Consider the following 10827-nt stretch of genomic DNA (forward strand, 5'->3'; position numbering starts at 1 on the left):
TCATTATTCTATTTATTTTGACCTCCATACTTCGATCGAGATATTGGACATAGAATGCCACTCTTTAAAAAGAAAAAAAAAAAGGAGTAATCAGCTGTGACACGAAAAAAAATGAATCCTTTTGTAGCTCATCATTTATTGGCAAAAATAGAAAAGGTAAATATGAAGGAGGAGAAAGAAACAATAGTAACGTGGTCCCGGGCATCTAGCATTCTACCCACAATGGTTGGCCATACAATCGCGATTCATAATGGAAAGGAACATATACCTATTTACATAACAAATCCGATGGTAGGTCGCAAATTGGGGGAATTCGTGCCTACTCGGCATTTCACGAGTTATGAAAATGCAAGAAAGGATACTAAATCTCGCCGTTAACTGAATTCAGAATAGAAAGATTATGAATAAACAAAGAAATACCCAATATCTTGCTAGAACAAGATATTGGGTATTTCTTTGTTTTATTTCTTCAAAAATTCCTATATGTTAGCAGAAAAACCTTATCCATTAAGAGATGGAACTTCAAGAGCAGCTAGGTCTAGAGGGAAGTTGTGAGCATTACGTTCGTGCATTACTTCCATACCAAGATTAGCTCGGTTGATGATATCAGCCCAAGTATTAATAACGCGACCTTGACTATCAACTACAGATTGGTTGAAATTGAAACCATTTAGGTTGAAAGCCATAGTACTAATACCTAAAGCAGTGAACCAGATTCCTACTACAGGCCAAGCAGCCAAGAAGAAGTGTAAAGAACGAGAGTTGTTGAAACTAGCATATTGGAAGATTAATCGGCCAAAATAACCATGAGCAGCCACAATATTATAAGTCTCTTCCTCTTGACCAAATTTGTAACCCTCATTAGCAGATTCATTTTCAGTAGTTTCCCTGATCAAACTAGAGGTTACCAAGGAACCATGCATAGCACTAAATAGGGAGCCGCCGAATACACCAGCTACACCTAACATGTGGAATGGATGCATAAGGATGTTGTGCTCTGCCTGGAATACAATCATAAAGTTGAAAGTACCAGATATTCCTAAAGGCATACCATCAGAGAAGCTTCCTTGACCAATAGGGTAAATCAAGAAAACAGCAGTAGCAGCCGCAACAGGAGCTGAGTATGCAACAGCAATCCAAGGACGCATACCCAAACGGAAACTAAGTTCCCACTCACGACCCATATAACAAGCTACACCAAGTAAGAAGTGTAGAACAATTAGCTCATAAGGACCACCATTGTATAACCACTCATCAACAGATGCAGCTTCCCAAATTGGGTAAAAGTGCAATCCGATCGCCGCCGAAGTAGGAATAATAGCACCAGAGATAATATTGTTTCCATAAAGTAAAGAACCAGAAACAGGCTCACGAATACCATCAATATCTACTGGAGGGGCAGCGATGAAGGCGATAATAAATACAGAAGTTGCGGTCAATAAAGTAGGGATCATCAAAACACCGAACCATCCGATGTAAAGACGGTTTTCAGTGCTAGTTATCCAGTTGCAGAAGCGACCCCACAGGCTTGTACTTTCGCGTCTCTCTAAAATTGCAGTCATGGTAAGATCTTGGTTTATTCAAATTGCAAGGACTCCCAAGCACACATATTAACTATAAATAATATAGATAATAGAAGGCTTGTTATTTAACAGTATAACATAGACTATATACCAATGTCAACCAAATCAGCTCAAGGATTGGATATCCATATAGCTAAATTAACCAAACAAAAAATTTTGTAAATGAAGTGAGTCCAAGTTAAAAACTAAGATTGGTCTTTTTTATTTTCCATATGGGTTGCCCGGGACTCGAACCCGGAACTAGTCGGATGGAGTAGATAATTGGTCCTTGTTACAATAGAGAAAAACCCCTCCCCAAATCGTGCTTGCATTTTTCATTGCACACGACTTTCCCTATGTAGAAATAGCCTATTTCTATTCCAAAGAGGAAGTTCTACTAATTTTTTAGTTTTTTTTATTTTTTATTCGTAAATTAGTAAGTGGATTCGCCTCCTCTTTATTATAATAATTTATTATAATAAAAAGAACATTTCAGAATGCAAAATATGAAAGTTTTATCTTGATCATTTATCAACCCTTTTCTGTTTATTAGTTCTGTTTAATGATTAATTAAGAGGCTTCACCAGGTCGTTGATACGTATAATATCAAAATACCAAATACGCTCACTGTGTGATCCACGGAAAGAACAAAGGGTTGTTTTGGTGAACATCAAAGAAAACACTAGCTCTTCTTCGGTAAAAATTCTTCTAAAAATGCCGAACCTAATCGTTGCATAAAAGTTCGTACCGTGCTTTTATGTTTACGAGCTAAAGTTCTAGCGCATGAAAGTCGAAGTATATACTTTAGTCGATACAAAGTCCGTTTTTTTGAAGATCCACTATGATAATGAAAAAGATTTCTACATATCCGACCAAATCGATCAAGAATATCCCAATCTGATAAATCTGTCCAAATGGGTTTACTAATAGGATGGCCCGATCCAGTACAAAATTGAGCTTTTGATAAGTATCCTATGAGGGCAGTAGCGGGAACTATGGTATCCAATTTTTGGATTAGAGTATCTATTAGAAATGAATTATCCAGCATTTGATTCTTTACTAAGAAAGGACTTTTTGGTACACTTGAAAGGTACCCCATAAAATCAAAGCAAGAGTTTGCTAATTGGTTTAGATGGATCCTTCGCGGCTGAGTCCAAAAAGAGAAACAATATTGCCACAAATTGATAAGATACCATTTCCATTTTTTGTTCAAAAAAGGAGTACCTTTTGATGCAAAAAGGGCCTTTCCTTGATATCGAACATAATGCATAAGAGGATCCATAAAAAACCATATAGTTTTCCTAAAAAACCAGGATACATTATCCAAAAATGTTCCATCTTCTTAGAAAAGTGGATTCGTTCCAAAAAAGTTCCTGAAGCTGCTAATGGTAAGCAAGAAGATTGTTTACGAAGAAACAACAAGAAAAATTCATATTCTGATACATAAGAGTTATATAGGAATCGAAATAGTCTTTTATTTTCTTTTTTTAAAAGAAAAATAGATTTCATTGAAGTAATAAAACTATTCCAATTTGAATAATTGTTGAGAAAGAATCGCAATAAATGCAAAGATGGAACATCTTGGATACGGTATTGAAGGAGTTGAACCAAGATTTCCAAATGGATAGGATAGGGTATTTCTATATGTGATAAATAATCCAAATGCACAAATTTGTCTTCTAAAAAGGAAAATATTGAATGAATAGAGTGTAAATTCTGAAACTTGGGTATCTCTTTTTCTTTCGGGCAAGGTAATTCTCGTAGCGAGAATGGAGTTTCTACAACGATCGCAAATCCTCAGATAGAATCTGAGAATAAAACTCAGAATAAAAACCAATTTTGTAATCCAACAATCGATCCTGGTTAGGATGATTAACCGAGTTCATCCAAAAACTCTGCTGATACATTCGAATAATTAAACGTTTCACAAGTAGTGAACTAAATTTCTTGTTATTACAACTAAATATTTCCACAGGTTCGAAATCATTTAATCCATAATCATGGGCAAATGCATAAATATACTCCTGAAAGAGTAGTGGGTAGACAAAGTATTGTTGACGAGATTTGTGTTTTTCTGAATACCCTTCGAATTTTTCCATTTGTATTTCTACTTGAATCATAGAGAAGAAGAATTTCTTGGTTTATCAAATGATGATACATAGTGCAATATGGTCAGAACAGGGTATTTTTGAATACAAACCCTGGAAAGAAAGGTAGTCTAATCCACAGATCTTTTTCCGCTCCTTTTCTACCCAATTAGTTTATGTTTGTTCTAAATTACAAAAGAGAACAGAACAAATTTTTTATTTTTGCAGGCCAATTGCTCTTTTGACTTTGGAATAGAGCCTCTTTATCAATATACTGCTTCTTTTACACATTCAATCCATAATATCCCTTATTCAATTCATAATTAATAATAATTAGGATTTCTAAAAATAAAGAAAAAAAAAGGGTCCACTCATGGGAAAACCCAACCTTTCCCCGCATCCGGCACTAATCTATTTTTAACGTCTAATTAGAGCGGGGAATCTTTCCAATTTGGAAGTTAAGCTCGTTGCTTTTTATTTTACCAGAATTGGAGCCAAGCTCTATCCATTTATTCACTAGACCCAGAAAATCGTAATTTTTATTCCATTATTAAAAGAAATTGATTTTTTTACGACATGCTATTTTTTCCATTCATTACCCTTGAGGATCAGTCGTGGTCTTCTAGACTCTACCAAGAGTCTGGACGAATTTGTTGCTCCATCCAAATGTGTAAAAGATCATAGTCGCACTTAAAAGCCGAGTACTCTACCATTGAGTTAGCAACCCAGATAAAAAAAGATCTTAGATACGATCGAAATCCAAAAATCAATGGAATTACACCGCCCGCTTCTGTCAAAACATTGAATTAGCAAGACATCAAAAGAAAGAATTTATCGACCATGAAAAACACTCAAATGCCAAAATGAACAGGTCCGGTTAAATTCCATTAAGGTTAAAAAAGAACGACCCCAACCAACCACGATGGCAAAACGCTCCTTTTTTAGCTATTTTTATTTTAATAAAAAAAATCTTGTATGAAAATACATGCAAGAGGAACACCCTTATCATTTGAGCGAAGTGTAGGCAGAAAAATATAAATATGCAGTAAGGTCTATTGAACAAATAGAATTTGTAGGAGGATAAAGAGACCTATCTATCTACAAATTCTATTTGTTCAATAGACCTTTGTCAATGGAAATACAATGGTAAGAAAACAAATTAGATAGAAAAAGTAAATAAAATAGGGGCTTATATTGGATTGGCACGACATAAATCCAAATAGGACTAAGAAGGAGGTAAATTATGTCTAAATAATTAGAGAACGAGGAATACTAGTGATCTTCTTCTACTTTATTTATTCATTTAGTTCTTCAATAAACTCAAAGTTCTTTCTTTTTCTTTAAAGAATTCTGCCTTCCTTAAAATATCATAAACAGTTCTTGTCGGTTGAGCACCCTTTTCAAGGAAATAGAGAATAGCTGGAACATTTAAACAAGTTTGATTCTTTATCGGATCATAAAAACCTACTTTTCGAAGATCTCTTCCTTCTCTTCGAGATCGGACATCAATTGCAACGATTCGATAGACAGCTTATTGGGATAGAGGTAGATAAATAACGCCCCCCCCTAGAAACGTATAGGAGGTTTTCTCCTCATACGGCTCGAGAAAATGATTTGAATTTCTGTCTATAGTCTATAGTAATAGAAATTAGACTATGACGTGCATTAATTTCCTTACAGAAAAAACAAATTTCATTTATACTCATGACTCAAGTTGGCTAATTTTGACTGACAGACTTCAAAGACTAAATCCTTCCAAAATTTTTGAGTCGTCTCTAAACTCTTTTCTTTGTCTCATTTCGAGCGAATTTACTTTTATCCCTTATTCTGATCCAATTCTGTTGTTGAGACAATTGAAAATTGTGTTTACTTGTTCTGGAATCCTTTATCTTTGATTTGTGAAATCCTTGGGTTTAGACATTACTTCGGGAATTTCTATTCTTTTTTCTTTCAAAAGAGTAGCAACATACCCTCTTTTTCTTATTTCCTTCGATAAAGCATATCCCTCTTATATAGAAATCAAATAAGCCGGATTAATTCTGATATACTTTTAATTGAAAGAGTTTTACCTATCTTCAAAAAGAGGAATTTCTTCTTATTTTAACCTTTCTATTTTTATATTAAGGATAGACTGACAAAGTTGGCCTAATTTATTAGTTTTCACTAACCCTAGATTCTTTCCCTTGATAAAAATAAATTCTATTCGAGCTCGAGCTCCATCGTGTACTATAATTACTTAAAAACAAACAACCCAGCGCAAATTTGGTTCGGGAGGAATAGAACAGACTATGTCGAGCCAAGAGCATTTTCATTACTATGGAAAATGATGGATAGCAAAATCCACAATTGATCATGTCCTTCAAGTCGCACGTTGCTTTCTACCACATCGTTTTAAACGAAGTTTTACCATAACAAACATTCCTCTTTTCAGTGCAAAGTGGTATAGAGAATTGATCCAATATGGATGGAATCGTGAATAGTCATTGGTTTAGTTTTGTGTATACTAATTCAAACTTGCTGTATATGGAGTAATATGGATAAAAGAAAGTAAGTTTTTATTGGGAAAGCCTCCGATCCTATTTATTTAAGCCCATATTATATCATATGAATGAAACATAGTTCGAAAAAGACGACTAAACGGGTTTGCTTAAGACTTATTTATTATTAATATTAACCACCAGACGGCTCGAGATCATCAATTTTGAAGTGAGAAGAGAAGGATCCACTCTTCCCCAATAAATAAACTATCAACCTTCAAAAAAGTTTAATTAATTTAATTACTATATTAGAATTAGATTAGCAATATATTTCTTTCCTTTAGAATTAGATTAGCAATATATTTCTTTCCTTAAGAAAAAAAAAGAACTATAGTAACTAACATAAAATACTCCAATGAAAACATTGAAAGTTTTTGATAGTTAGAGAATTCTCGTACTTCCGTACTTCTTCGCCTTGAATACAAAAAAAAGTAAGAAAAAATATGATTAAGTGAATTTAAGTGATTTATAGTAGAAGCATATCCTAAATGTGACTGATAGACACAATTTTTTCATGAAAATAAAGATATTCAATTTGATTTGACTGGACTTAAGACTTTATTATGTTTTCTGAGAAAGAAAGTGAATGCTTAGAAATGCCTCTAATCTAAGAGTTCATAAGATACCATTATTCTCTTTAATAAATTAATAAACTTTTGTCTTTTGCGGAGCACTATCAGAAACAATCTGGGACGGAAGGATTCGAACCTCCGAGTAACGGGACCAAAACCCGCTGCCTTACCACTTGGCCACGCCCCATTTCGTTTTATGCGACACTAATAAACACTATTATGTTTATTTGTTATTCGTCAATCCCATTTCAATTATATAAAAAATGAGGAATATTCTCTTGCTAGTATTCTAGACATGCAGATAATATAGAATCAAAAAAATGCATTGATCATTACATGGAATTCTATTAAGATATTATATGAAAGTCGAATTTATTCCACTCACATTCGAGAGTGCGAATACAAGGAGGTATTTTGTGTTTGGGAAAGTACGAAGAAAAAAGATTTTGAATCTGCCTTCTCCTTTTTCCCTTAGAAAAATAACTCAATCAAAATCCAATTATTTACTCTACAAGAATGAAATGCTTGTTATGCCTAATATACTTAGTTTAACCTGTATCTTTTTTAATTCTGTTCTTTATCCGACTAGTTTTTTCTTTGCCAAATTGCCCGAAGCTTATGCTATTTTCAACCCCATCGTGGATGTTATGCCTGTCATACCTCTATTCTTTTTTCTATTAGCCTTTGTTTGGCAAGCTGCTGTAAGTTTTCGATGAAATGTTTAGTACTCTATCCTATCTACCAAATTGAATGGTGTTTTCATTCCAAAAAATGAAAACATGGGTAAAAGGCGAGAACTTTTATATTTTTATATTATGAACCTTCAACTCTAAAATGCAAATTCTTCTACATTGAATGGATAGCTGCATCAATAAATTTTGATCAGCCTTTCTACCCTTCTGCACCTACGTTGAGCAGGTTTAGGTACCTACACAATACCTAACAATATTTTTTATATTGATAAGAGTGCTTATTATAAATGAATTCTTCCAATTTTTTTTCAAGAATTCATTTTTGCATTTTGAACTATAAAAATAAAAAATAAACAAAATTCATCGTAGTGGATCCATGTGGTAAGGAAAAACTGGTAATCTATTCCTTAAAAAAAAATCTTGGAGATTATGTAATGCTTACTCTCAAACTTTTTGTTTATACAGTAGTAATATTTTTTGTTTCCCTATTTATCTTTGGATTCTTATCTAATGACCCAGGACGGAATCCTGGGCGCGAGGAGTAAAAATTCCATTTTTTTTTTCATTTTTTCTTACAAATTGGATTTGGTTCGTACATTTATCTATGAGCAAATCCGGGGGTCAGAATTCCTTCCAATTTGAAAGTCCAAAATGATCCGAGGGAGCGGAAAGAGAGGGATTCGAACCCTCGGTACAAAAAAATTGTACAACGGATTAGCAATCCGCCGCTTTAGTCCACTCAGCCATCTCTCCCTGTTCCAAATCAAAAGGTTTACGTGATATGATAGAGACAAGAAATAAGGATTGCAAAAACCCTTTTTTTTTCTTTCAAAAGTATATAAAAATTATATTGCCAATTCCATTTTAGTTCTATTCTTTTTTCTTAATGTTAATAAAAAAATAAGAAAATTCTTGTTTTTTCTTTCTAAAAACCAATATCGGCCGAGAGACAATCAGATAGATTTTCTCTTTAGCGGGCATTTCCCTATAAGACTTGTTATAATAAAACAAGCAGGTTATATATAAAAAAAGAAAAAACGCTTTTTTGTCGATTGTCAATTATTTATCAAGAAAGCGTTCGTGGTAAATCCATGAATTTTATTCGATTTGTTTTTCTTATACTCTAGAAATAAACATTTCAATTCAGCATTATTCCATGACTCCTATTTGAAATTTGAAAGCCTATCTTTTAAGGGAAAAATGAAAATAAAAGTAACCCCTATATTCTCATTCCCTCTCTATTTCATGGGTGGAAGAACAGAAAAGGAGGATTCTAAAAAAAAAAGGACTTTCGAAATCTATTTTTATGTGTAGCGGAAAGGAGTTGCGATTTCTTCTTATTCCTATAGAACATCTAGTAACAAGAATATAAAATCGTAAATAAAAAAAAATTCTTGTCTTGCGCGGTATAAGTCTAAGGAAATAAAAAAAAATTCGCTTATACAATTTGATCCACATCGAATTTATATATCAGAATAGCGGATAGAGGCATTATTCAAGGAGTCAGATCTACTTACTTTATGGTTCTTTCCAATTTTATGTTGGGTTTGATAAGAACCCTTTTTGCTTTCTTGATAAATAATTGACAATCGACAAAAAAGCGTTTTTTCTTTTTTTTATATATAACCTGCTTGTTTTATTATAACAAGTCTTATAGGGAAATGCCCGCTAAAGAGAAAATCTATCTGATTGTCTCTCGGCCGATATTGGTTTTTAGAAAGAAAAAACAAGAATTTTCTTATTTTTTTTATTAACATTAAGAAAAAAGAATAGAACTAAAATGGAATTGGCAATATAATTTTTATATACTTTTGAAAGAAAAAAAAAGGGTTTTTGCAATCCTTATTTCTTGTCTCTATCATATCACGTAAACCTTTTGATTTGGAACAGGGAGAGATGGCTGAGTGGACTAAAGCGGCGGATTGCTAATCCGTTGTACAATTTTTTTGTACCGAGGGTTCGAATCCCTCTCTTTCCGCTCCCTCGGATCATTTTGGACTTTCAAATTGGAAGGAATTCTGACCCCCGGATTTGCTCATAGATAAATGTACGAACCAAATCCAATTTGTAAGAAAAAATGAAAAAAAAAATGGAATTTTTACTCCTCGCGCCCAGGATTCCGTCCTGGGTCATTAGATAAGAATCCAAAGATAAATAGGGAAACAAAAAATATTACTACTGTATAAACAAAAAGTTTGAGAGTAAGCATTACATAATCTCCAAGATTTTTTTTTAAGGAATAGATTACCAGTTTTTCCTTACCACATGGATCCACTACGATGAATTTTGTTTATTTTTTATTTTTATAGTTCAAAATGCAAAAATGAATTCTTGAAAAAAAATTGGAAGAATTCATTTATAATAAGCACTCTTATCAATATAAAAAATATTGTTAGGTATTGTGTAGGTACCTAAACCTGCTCAACGTAGGTGCAGAAGGGTAGAAAGGCTGATCAAAATTTATTGATGCAGCTATCCATTCAATGTAGAAGAATTTGCATTTTAGAGTTGAAGGTTCATAATATAAAAATATAAAAGTTCTCGCCTTTTACCCATTTTTTTTTTTCATTTTTTGGAATGAAAACACCATTCAATTTGGTAGATAGGATAGAGTACTAAACATTTCATCGAAAACTTACAGCAGCTTGCCAAACAAAGGCTAATAGAAAAAAGAATAGAGGTATGACAGGCATAACATCCACGATGGGGTTGAAAATAGCATAAGCTTCGGGCAATTTGGCAAAGAAAAAACTAGTCGGATAAAGAACAGAATTAAAAAAGATACAGGTTAAACTAAGTATATTAGGCATAACAAGCATTTCATTCTTGTAGAGTAAATAATTGGATTTTGATTGAGTTATTTTTCTAAGGGAAAAAGGAGAAGGCAGATTCAAAATCTTTTTTCTTCGTACTTTCCCAAACACAAAATACCTCCTTGTATTCGCACTCTCGAATGTGAGTGGAATAAATTCGACTTTCATATAATATCTTAATAGAATTCCATGTAATGATCAATGCATTTTTTTGATTCTATATTATCTGCATGTCTAGAATACTAGCAAGAGAATATTCCTCATTTTTTATATAATTGAAATGGGATTGACGAATAACAAATAAACATAATAGTGTTTATTAGTGTCGCATAAAACGAAATGGGGCGTGGCCAAGTGGTAAGGCAGCGGGTTTTGGTCCCGTTACTCGGAGGTTCGAATCCTTCCGTCCCAGATTGTTTCTGATAGTGCTCCGCAAAAGACAAAAGTTTATTAATTTATTAAAGAGAATAATGGTATCTTATGAACTCTTAGATTAGAGGCATTTCTAAGCATTCACTTTCTTTCTCAGAAAACATAATAAAGTCTTAAGTCCAGTCAAATCAA

General features: G+C 33.2%; 2 non-coding genes across 2 annotated transcripts; one reads left to right on the forward strand and one right to left on the reverse strand.

The window, feature by feature from the left end:
- Nucleotides 1-8115: 8115 nt before the first annotated feature.
- TRNAS-GCU (transfer RNA serine (anticodon GCU)) lies at nt 8116-8203 on the reverse strand. Its single transcript has one exon. It is a non-coding gene; the product is annotated as a tRNA-Ser (tRNA).
- A 1137-nt stretch (nt 8204-9340) lies between these two features.
- TRNAS-GCU (transfer RNA serine (anticodon GCU)) lies at nt 9341-9428 on the forward strand. The gene has a single exon. It is a non-coding gene; the product is annotated as a tRNA-Ser (tRNA).
- Nucleotides 9429-10827: the final 1399 nt, after the last annotated feature.

The sequence above is a fragment of the Lolium perenne genome, unplaced genomic scaffold (genome assembly GCF_019359855.2).
Source record: "Lolium perenne isolate Kyuss_39 unplaced genomic scaffold, Kyuss_2.0 unplaced48, whole genome shotgun sequence".
Lineage (NCBI taxonomy): Eukaryota > Viridiplantae > Streptophyta > Magnoliopsida > Poales > Poaceae > Lolium > Lolium perenne.